The sequence below is a fragment of the Halichoerus grypus genome, chromosome 14 (genome assembly GCF_964656455.1).
Source record: "Halichoerus grypus chromosome 14, mHalGry1.hap1.1, whole genome shotgun sequence".
Lineage (NCBI taxonomy): Eukaryota > Metazoa > Chordata > Mammalia > Carnivora > Phocidae > Halichoerus > Halichoerus grypus.
In genome coordinates, this window is record NC_135725.1 from 24,534,344 (window position 1) to 24,545,585 (window position 11,242).

Below are 11,242 nucleotides of genomic sequence, written 5' to 3' on the forward strand. Positions count from 1 at the left end.
CATTATGTGAGTTAGTAAACTTCCTTAAAGTTTAAAGCAATTTTGAGTTGGGTTTTCTGTAACTTGCTGTGAAAGTTTCCTATCTTGCACAGGTGGCAGATACAGACATGGTCTCTGACATCTTATGATTAGTGAGGAAGGCAGACAGTCAAATGGGTAGTAGTATACTTTAAGCAACAGAAAACTAGATTATAGTGACTAAATACAAAGGGGGTTGTTTTTCTCATATAATAAACCCATAGCAGATGTACCTGTTTGAGAATGTCAGCAAGGAACTAGGCTCCTTGCTTTCTGTGTCACTAGGGATACCTAGTATATGACTTTTGTCTTTATGGTTGTAGGATGACTCTACCCTTATGGGCATTGTGTGCGCAGAAAGAAAGATGAAAATAAAAGGGGCAAAGAGCCAAAGGAACATGCCTGCTGAGTTTTTTTTCTTTTGAAAATCTTTGCCGGAAGCTCTACCCTGCAGGCATAGGCTTTTGAAGAGAAGATCAAGATGACCTCTAAATAGTCCCTAAACTTGTATTTTCAGGGTTAACAAAGGGAGGAGGCATGATAAATGGTGTGTCCCTATCACCTTTCCCCCTCCTACACAGTATCCACAGTAGATTATTCCAGTCATCAAGAAAGCCATCATTCTGAATAGCTAAATTAAATGTCAAGCATTGGCAACGATCACTGCTACATCTGCTATTTTCTGTCATGATAGGCTATGGCAGAAACTTAAAGAAATAGTGGGTTAAGAGGTATTGTTGAGGAAAAGTTGCAAAAGTTGGCAAGAGCAATGGATGGACACTAGACATTGCTAGAGAGGAGGCTGTCATTCTTCATATATGCGGAAGGAGGAAAGCAGAGAAGTGAAATGGATTTTTGAAGATAGGACATCTCAACTATTTTCATTTCCCCCTGGACTCTCCTAAAGTGATCAATAGACTAAAGCCCCAAGAAGTCTTAGCAGAAAAGAGATACGGTTCGCTATTGTGTAGTAATTTTCCTCTGTTCCTTTTCTCCTTGATTTATCCATTTATAGCATTTAAAATTGACTACTTCCTTGAAATTCACTCTTCACTTTTGGGCCATTATATTATCCTGGTTTTCTTAGTACCATTGGAAGCTCTTCTCTTCCTACTCTCTTCTTATTGTGTGTAAAATGTTCCATCTACAGGCCTTGGCTTAGGGACAGAATGGACCCTTTGTGGTGAAGACTCTGGCTCTTAAATAATTTCTGTTTTAAAATATTTAGTTATAACGGAATAAATATATTATCTCCATTATATAGCATCAACATTACTACAGTTCAAAATCAATTAGAATTTTTGAACCATAGTTTGCCTTTAACTAGTGAAATTAATATTTCCTACTTAGGAGAAAGAACTAAATTACATCATAAAAAACAGTGCAGAGCTTCCAGTTTGATGAACCCTTAGAGATTTGGGGAGAATGACATGCTCAGAGAGCATGGAAGCTCCGTGCCCCTTCCCAGGTAACTTGCCCTATACATCTCTCTATCTGGTTGGTTCCTGAGTTATATCCTTTTATAATAAACCAGTAATCTGCTTGTTTTCCTTGCTATCTAAAAAACACAACAGGGGCGCCTGGGTGGCTCAGTCGTTAAGCGTCTGCCTTCAGCTCAGGTCATGATCCCAGGGTCCTGGGATCGAGCCCCGCAGCGGGCTCCCTGCTCGGCGGGAAGCCTGCTTCTCCCTCTCCCACTCCCCCTGCTTGTGCTCTCTCTCTTGCTGTGTCTCTCTCTGTCAAATAAATAAATAAAATCTTTAAAAAAAATAAAAATAAAAAAATAAAAAACACAACAGAGTTGTGGAACGAACTACACAGTCCTTGAGAGGTTTTCTGAGTTCCATTAATGTTCCTTTATAGGTTATGCATTTAAGTAAATGTCATTGAAGAGGTGATTTGAACGATGTTGAAAATCATCAGTTCCTGCCTGACAGATTCTCTTCCCCACAATCCAAACTTGGTGCATGCACTGCTTTACAAATGAGATCTCTTTGAACAATCTTGACCTCACCACTTCAGGATATAATGCAAAATACTGATCTGGTAACCACCTTCTTTCGCTCAAGGTTGCTAGAAGCTGAAGCTGAGCTGTTAGTGGAATGGGTCCTGGAAATTATCAAGCAAGGGGTTGTTGCACAAACAGGCTGAAGAAATTTCCAGAACTGAAATTCAACTATGTAGAAGAGGGGCAGTAGGCCTTCCAGTTATTGTACTTCTGGGAAAGAGAAGTAGACAGATTGCCCGGTGTATCTTCTATTAAAGAGGATCACACAAGTGTACTTCCCTTGCGCACTTTGATTTGGAGAATTGGTGCCAGTTGGCAATAGATCACTCAGCTAGACTGTAGTGCAAAAAGTGAGGGGGACACAACAATCATAAATGTAAAAACCTGCTTTTAAAAAAAGTACAGGGGTGCCTGACTGGCTCAGTCAGTAGAGCACTTGACTCTTGATCTCAGGGTTGTGAGTTCAAGCTCCACATTGGGTGTAGAGATTACTTTAAAAATAAAATCTTTTTTTTTTTTTAAGATTTTATTTATTCATTTGACAGAGATAGATACAGTGAGAGAGGGAACACAAGCAGGGGGAGTGGGAGAGGGAGAAGCAGGCTTCCCGCAGAGCAAGGAGCCTGATGCGGGGCTTCATCCCAGGACGCTGGGATCATGACCTGAGCCGAAGGCAGACGCTTAACGACTGAGCCACCCAGGCGCCCCTAAAAATAAAATCTTAAAAAAAACCTACAGGGGTGCCTGGGTGGCTCAGTTGGTTAAGCATCTGCCTTCGGCTCAAGTCATGATCCCAGGGTCCTGGGGTTGAGTTCCGCATCCCCCACATCGCCTGCTTCTCCCTCTCCCTCTGCCTACTTGTGCTCTATCAAATAAATTTTAAAAATATTTTTTAAAAAGTACAAAAAGTAAACAGATACAAAGGAATATTTCTTTTGAAAAGGGGCAGGGATTTATCTGAGGCAGAGATTAAGTGCTGATGTTTTATCTATGAGGTGCCTTCTGAGGACATCAACAGTGAAGGAAAGGAAAAAAGGTTCAGATGGAAAGTAATACAAGGGGACATGATACTGTGTTAGCTGCTGCTTCGTGGTGAGCCTCAAAGAGACACAGCTAGTCACAGTGTAGGAGTGTTGTCACAGTTCCATTACACTGGACAGACTATATGGAGAAACTGCCTCAGAGCAGTTTGAGAGGAAATTCTCCTTTCTCTTTCTGTCTCTGTCTCTTTCTTTTTAGATATTTTAGGATTTTAATGTCCTTCACATACTCAACATAAAACACTGACAGTGGATAAACAGTAGGGGAAAAGAATCTTCAGCGAAGATCTTCCAGAACTCATAGTATCATTCTGGTCAAACACTATAAAGAGAACCATCAAATCAACAAAGGATAAGGAAGTTTGACAGAGAATTTTATTTCAATGGCTTAATTAAAAAATAAAGAACCAAACATACAGCCTTCTCTCTTCTACCCATTGGAAGGAAAGCAAAAGTGAATCAGAGAACTGTATCTTTTTTGTTAAGCAGCTTAAAAGGTGGGGTGGAGGGTGGGATGGGGACCACAACTGTTGCTAATGTAATGTTATAATGCACAAAGTCAAGGATTCTGAGAACTGTATTACTAGAAATATAAATGCATAAAGATATAAACTATTTGGTATTAAAAACAGACCTTGCTATATAAACACATAGTATGTCACTTATATCTCTTTATGAAAATAACAGGATAAAGAAAGATCCCCAGTTTGCCCTTTAGCCTGGAACCCCTAAACACTCACCACACAGGCAGTGTGGACCTGAATTAACAGGTGCAGAACCCAGGAGACTCCACTGCTGTCATTTTGGAAAGGATCAAGATTCAGCACCCAGAGGACCCCATTCACCCTCCATGCTGTGTGTTTGTGTGTCTCCAGAAGCAATTAGCTACAATTTGCATAATTAAGTCCACAGACAAGTTTGAATACTGAGATCTAGCTAGAAAAAGTAGCACCAAAGACAACATTAAAAAAAAGGAAAGACAATGTAAGCTAGATTTGTTATAAAAGCAAAAGGAAGATTTTTTTTAAATGTTTCCAGTTCAAATCAGAATTAAGGTGTCTGTTGGGGTGCCTGGTTGGCTCAGAACATGTGACTCTTTTTTTGGGGGGGAGGGGCAGAGGTCGAGGGAGAAGGAGGCTCCCCACTGAGCAGGGAGCCTGATGTGGGGCTCTACCCCAGGGCTCCGGGATCATGACCTGAGCCGAAGGCAGACGCCCAACCAACTGAGCCACCCAGGTACCCCGAACATGTGACTCTTGATCCCGGGGTTGTGAACTTGAGCCCCATGTTTGGTGTAGAGATTACTTTAAAAATATAAAATCTTAGGGGCGCTTTGGTGGCTCAGTTGGTTAAGTGTCGGACTCCTGATTTCTGCTCAGGTCATGATCTCGGGGTCATGGGATCAAGCCCTTCGTGGGCTCTGCGCTGGGTGTGGAGCCTGCTTAAGATTTTTTTCTCTCCCTCCCCTTCTGCCCCTCGCTGCCCAACTCTTTTTCTCTTTAAAAAAAAAATTAATTAATCTTAAAAAAAAAAAAAGAATTAAGGTGTCTGTTAAGTCCCACCAGCTTTGCAGAGCTCTGAATGTTTTGCTGTTGTTCTTTGAAAAAAGAAGAATCTATAATAAAATGTTCATTCAAGAAAAATACCGGATTTGTTGTTTTTGTAGCCATTCTCAAGTTACTTTAAATTTTATACATTGTTCACAGGGGCAGAATACATATTGGTTGAGATATGTTCATAGCTGATGCGTCTCCAAAGATTTTTCATGGATGCTGCCAGATTCTAAACATTTTCTATCCTGTCAGCATTATAGAGAGAGGCCGGATGACTCCCACAGGCCCACTCCCTTTCAAGGAGATCAGATAGAGTTCAAGAGTTTTAGCAAGTAATCTTTTTTCCTAAAGTATCATGTCCTTTGGCACTGCCACTGCAGAAGGGAATATTTGTCTTGCTTCTATGCTGGGATCCACTGGATATACTTAGAATCCTTGAGAATTATCAATAATATCCCAAATCATTTGTGCTTTGATGCAGCTGAGCTTCTCCAATGGCTGCACTGCCTTGTTCTTAATCCACTTCAGGACCCAGCCCGTGTCATAGATGCTGAAACACAGAGGTGTGTTGTCTGAGGAGTGGTTTGGGGCCTGTACTTTGTATTCCAGGACCGAAGGGTACTCTCTGAGGGCGAACCCCAGGGGCTCATCACTAGTGATCACGAATGTGATCCCTGCAGAGCCAACATTCTTCTGAGCACCAGCAAAAATCACACCAAACTAGGAAACATCTGCCAGCTTGGATAGGACTTTGAAGGACACAGGGCCAACCACCACGGCTCCCTTGACATCACAGATAAAGGCAAACTCCCCTCCATGCACGGTCTGGTTGGCCCACTAATGCCCATAGGAGGCGTCCGGGCTGAGGTTCCAGGGGCTTGAATCTGGAATTTTTGCAAAACTCCCAAGTTTAGGGTAGACAATATTCACATCCCCAAACTTCTAGGCTCCTGCTGCCTTAGCTAACTAAGCTCCTGTCATCTTGCATGTAGCACACCTTCTTGTTTTCAGGCCAACTGGGTTTAAGAGTGACAGCAGGGGACTGGCCTTGACACACTTCTGTGCACAAAAGTCACCTTGTAGTTGTCCGGAACAGCTAACAATTTCTTTCCAAGATTCTCTGTGTTGTTAATCATCTTAGCAAAAGCTGACGGCCTGTGGCTCATTTCAAGAGCAATAGTGCCAACTCCTATTGTAGTCTAATAATTCTTTCTGTATCTCCAAAAACACCAAGCGTTTTTAGACAGCTGGGTGGCCTGGGCCAAACCAACCGCCTGCCCAGGCGTCCGTGGCGGGCTGGGCTAGCCGGTGGGAGGGGGCTGCTCACCCGGCGGCACATCTCTCTCCTTGCTTTAATTACCCTTTGGTCGGAGCTTTCCCCTCCGGAACTGACTCCTCTTTCCTTCCACATGGCATCATCCAGCCGCTGTGGTAGCTGCTCCAGAAGTCAGTTCTCTTCTCTGTGAGGTGTGGCATTTTGTTCAAGTCTGAAAGAGGAGGCAAAAGCGAAAACTTGAGGCATGTTGCTGGTTGCCTTGGATGTTCAGTGGCAGCCTCGAGATAGGGCCCGCAGTCCCCCAGAAAATGACTGATTTATGCCCCAGATGGCCAAACTGGGAAGGCCCAAGTGACACTGGTTGGCAGCAATGGCCGCTGAGGTGGAGCAAGCAGCTGCTACCCAGACTTTTGTTGTCCTCCCTGAAGTTAGCAAGGCTGCCTGTACCAGACAGTGACTGGCTAACTTAAGCAAAGAAACTTTTTGAAAAGCTATGAAAAACCTCTCTGGATAGAAGGAGAGGCTGGGAACAAGACTTCTAAATGGCAATTGGGCAGTTCTAGAAACTGCCCAAAGGTTTCTTCTACTAGTGCTGCTGAAAAAACAAACAACAAAAACCCACAAACTTACCGCGATCATTGTAACTTGCCTGCAATTATTCTGCTCAAGATTTAAATTCCCAGGACAAATTCCCAGGTTAGGCAAGCCTGGGGCAAATGCTTCCTCTCTTGGTGTGAGGAGGACTCTCCCAGGACCAGATTTCTATCTTGTCCAGTCTACATACAGCTGCGAGAGAGAAACTGCAAAAGCAAAGCTGCGTACTATTGAAGAGGGCAAAGTGAAGCGGTGTCGTTTAACAAAAGGGTCCATTATAATTCACCCCATGGCTATTTTGTTCACACACGTATACTTTAAAACATACTGCCTAACAGAATGCAGCTGTTCTCTCTAAAATGAAAAACTTTCACCCCTTCCTCAGGAGATAACTGTATGTCTCATTACTTACTGCATCAAAATCTAAGCCAAGGAAGTCTGGGTGATGTAAATCTCTGCTCTAGCTGCAGCTCAACCATCTTAGATCATGTCCCTAAAAGAGAGCCCCAGCCAGGGATTCTTGTGCAAGAGATTCACTAGAGCAAGGCTCTCAGGTGAAAGGAAGCCACGGAAGCAGGGCCTGATCACAAAGTTCTGGAGTCTGAACTGTACACAGAATTGGTGCCAATCTGAAACACAGATACGAAGAAATGATCTAGATAAAAACCTACCTGATCTACCAAATGAAGACCCCAAGCCCACTGGGGCCACCTCCACCTAAAACTTATGATTTGGTTGTATTTGCCTCACCTTTCTTGCTTTTATGGGGACTTCCAGAGGCTCTCAGATTCCCATATCCCTCTTTCTCCTAAGTTCCCATTCCCAGTGATGGTAGAAAAAAACCACATAAACTTGCCAAGTGAAATGCAAGTTGGTCTTTTCCAGTTTTAAATGGTCTAATTTAAGGGAAATAATTATTCAGTTAAAGGTCAGACCCCTTATTAGGGCTGTTTTTTCTAAAAGGTCTTTCACTTCCACCTTTCCAAGACCAGCAAGGTTACTGCATTGCTGGGCTATCTACCTTATAACCTCTGCTATGCAGTAACCTTCCCCTTCACCATGGTGACCCCATCCATGGCAAGCCCATTAGCACTCAACTGGTGTCCCTCTTTTGCCATCTAGGAATCAAAGCAAATCCTGTGGAGTGTGTGTGTATGTGTGTGTGTGTGTGCATAAAATCTGTGTCCCTCTGTGCCAAAACATGATATGCCTCAATTTCTGCTGTGCTTTACTAGCCCATGTGGTCATAGGAATACTTTGCAGCGTTCCAAATAGAAGTGAGGCTTAAGCCTTCTCTGCCTTTAGCTTCCTTTTTAACCTACCTGGAGTTCCTGCTCTCACTAATCATCCTCTACTTGTCCAGACTCAGGATGAACCCTAGGGAGGTCACTGAGGGACCTGGCTGGTGCCTTCTATTCTACTCTGTTCCTGCCTAATCTCTCTTCGCTATCAAAATGACTTCTCCCCCTTTTGCTCTGATAAGCAGCTGTTTTACGTCCCCCTCCCAGACTCCCAGACATTTTGTTCTAGGTGAACTGGCCCTTCCCTTCCATGAAGCCCATCCTTAAAGACAGGAAGACTTCAGGGAAAAAAGGGGTAAGGGGGATAGGATGACCAAAAGGGTAAAATACTGAAACGATTCTAAAAGGTTTGAAGTTCTGCTGACATACTGTCTGTTTCTCTCACAACTACAGGGCTGGGGGTTACAGGTCTGAGTTTGGGGGAGCAGGGGGAAATGGGTGGAGATATTGAGTGGGAGAACAGGTTCTGGACAGAAAATGAGGTGGCTAGGAAGGCTAAGGCTTGAGGTCACAGGATAGCTGGTGTATCTGTTAACCACAACCCTGTTGGCAAACAGGAACTCAAGCCTATAAAACATTTGCATCTTAGATTTTCCAATGTCCTTGACTCAGATTAACTCCCCATTTTAAATATAGACAAATGTAAAGTGCTTAATTTTCTAGGTATTACTTTTTTCTCTCAGGTCAGATTTCTTCTCTAAGTGCTGAGGCCTGGTTGGGGCAAATGATGGCTACCTATGTACACAAGCTGTCTTTACTTTCATCTAAGAAGAGCAGGGGACAGAATTTTGGGTCAAAGCACAGGGATTTTCCTGGTTTTAACTCTACAGTGTATCATTGTGAATGTGTACACATGTATGTACACACACATTGGTTTCTGCTTTCCTAAACGCATCTCACAACACTGGTTTTTCTCGTTGTTACTGGGTTGTCTCTCCACGTGAACGATTCCTAACCACTGCACCCTTAGGCTCTACCACTGTACCTGTACGCCTGGGTAACTAAGTATGGGTGAATTAATGAAAAGGTATGGTAACATACTTAAGATCTTTTTATTTATTCAAGAGAGAGCGAGCGCACGAGTCGGGGGCAGGGGGGAGGGCCAGAGGGAGAGGGACAAGCAGACTTCCCGCTGAGCAGGGAGCCCGACATGGGGCTCAATCCCAGGACCCCAGCCAGGATCCAGGACCTGAGCCAAAGGCAGACTCTCAACCAACTGAGCCACCCAGGTGCCCCCATACTTGTTTCTTACTACATATTGCTGTATTATGTTAGTTTTTAAACTACTGAGTTTGGGGCACCTGGGTAAGCTCAGTCAGTTGAGCACCCACCCCTTGATTTTGGCTCAGGTCACAATCTTGGGGTCATGAGATCAAGCCGTGTGGGGCTCTGCACTCAATGAGTCTGCTTGTCTCTCTCCTTCCGCTCCTCCCCCTGCCTCTCTCAAATAAAATCTTAAAAAAACAAAACGCACTATGAACTCCAGTTTGTTAAATAAGCAGATTCCTGATACCTCCTTCTAGAGATTGTGATTCAAATTGAGGTATGGTCCAGATGTTTTAATGTTTAACCAGCACCGCTAATTTTTTTTTTAAAGACTTTATTTGCGGGGTGCCCGGGTGGCTCAGCCATTAGGCGTCTGCCTTCGGCTTGGGTCGTGATCCCTGGGTCCTGGGATCGAGCCCAGCATTGGGCTCCCTGCTCTGCAAGAAACCTGCTTCTCTCTCTCCCACTCCCCCTGCTTGTGTTCCCTCTCTTGCTGTCTCAAAATCTTAAAATTTTTGACAGAGAGATAGCGAGAGAGGGAACACAAGCAGGGAGAGTGGGAGAGGGAGAAGCAGGCTCCCTGCCGAGCAGGGAGCCCAATGTGGGGCTTGATCCCAAGATCATGACCTGAGCTGAAGGCAAACGCTTAAGGACTGAGCCACCCAGGCACCCCCAGCACCACTGATTTTAAAGGTGGTCCTACGAATATTTTTTTGAGAAACACTGATAAAGCTTTCCCTAAGTTCAGTGGCTCCATAAAGAAACTGAGCCCATTTCACCTGAAACTTGCCAGCAATGAGCAACCCTTGGTGATAAATGGGAGATGTAAAGTCATGATTTAATTTACATTTAGCCACCAAGATTGAATCCCTTTCCAAAAAACTGATAGCATTAAACACTTATCATTTTTCTCCAGTCTCTATGCATTCCAGTAGAATCAGTTATCAGATCTAGGAGTAAAACACTGGATCATCCAATAAAAATATTTTGTAGTCTCATTTTTTGTATTGAGGGTGAGTGAGCACGAGGGGGAGAGGAGGGAGAATCTGAAGCAGCTTTTGTGCTGAGTGCAGAGCCTGACTGGAGCTTTATCTCCCAACCCAGAGATTATGAGCTGAGCCAAAACCAAGTTTGAACGCTTAACCAACTGAGCCACTCAGGTGCCCCTGTAGTCTCATTTTAAAGGCAAACTTCAAATTTGAATAGCACAGGTTTTAAAATCTTCATTCCTAAAAAAACTGGTGCAACCTGGTTTTTAACAGGTCTGTTGGCATTCTGGTAATAGCTTTCAAAGTTAAGCTGAACAAAATGTGAGGCTTCCATAGATCAGCATATGTACTAGTTGCTTCTTATAAAATTGGTTCAACGTTCCATTAGCATGTTTTACTGAGAACTTCCCCACTTAACTTCCAGCCCATATTCAAACACCATTTACAAATAGTGGCAACACAAAAGGCCTTTCCCTTCCCAAGTGGTACACCCAACTCTTCAGTGCCAGATATTCTCGAGTCTATTTAATTTTTAGGTTATGTTCAAGGTCTGAACTTGTTAAAAGGCAAAAATGAAAACCCTTCCAACTAATAATCTACGTTCTTACATGACTAATTTTTGAATGACCAATGACTGCTCTGAAAGCCAGTGTTATATCCAGGGATGCTCTCTGCCAGCAAGACTAAGTTTAACTAATACATTGTCACTTTTTCTCTAGTGGAAAGGCTCATTTCAAAAGTAGAAGATTGTACTACCCTAAACCACTCCAGCTCACCCATACTTAAAATACCCAAGGGGTGTGGCAGTGCAGCCTAATTTCTCCTTTTGGGAAACTATACCACAGTTATCATTCAAAGTTTTAAGTGATGTTGTGACAATTTATTTCACTTATCAAGAGAACACTAAAAAGGGGGTTTCACCAAAATTCTGCCTTTAAGTGAGGTTTGCATGCACTACTTATGTATATTACAGAAAACTACCTACTTCATCTTTATATTACATGCAAGTCTTTTTCCTAAACTTAAAAAAAAGCAGAATGGCATTAAGTATTTTCCACAGAATTGAGCTGTTAGGTTTTCTAGACAGTTGGTGGTTAACAGGTAGAAATTTTTGGAACTTGTGAGCCAGGAACCATACTCCCCAGTTGTTACATTTATTGGTCATTTTCAAACATTAAACTAGAGCTATCTTAAAAA

The 11,242-nt window shown here is 43.2% G+C and overlaps 1 pseudogene; it reads right to left on the bottom strand.

The window, feature by feature from the left end:
* Positions 1-4,620: 4,620 nt before the first annotated feature.
* On the bottom strand, positions 4,621-6,534 carry LOC118534595 (phosphoserine aminotransferase pseudogene; annotated as a pseudogene).
* Positions 6,535-11,242: the final 4,708 nt, after the last annotated feature.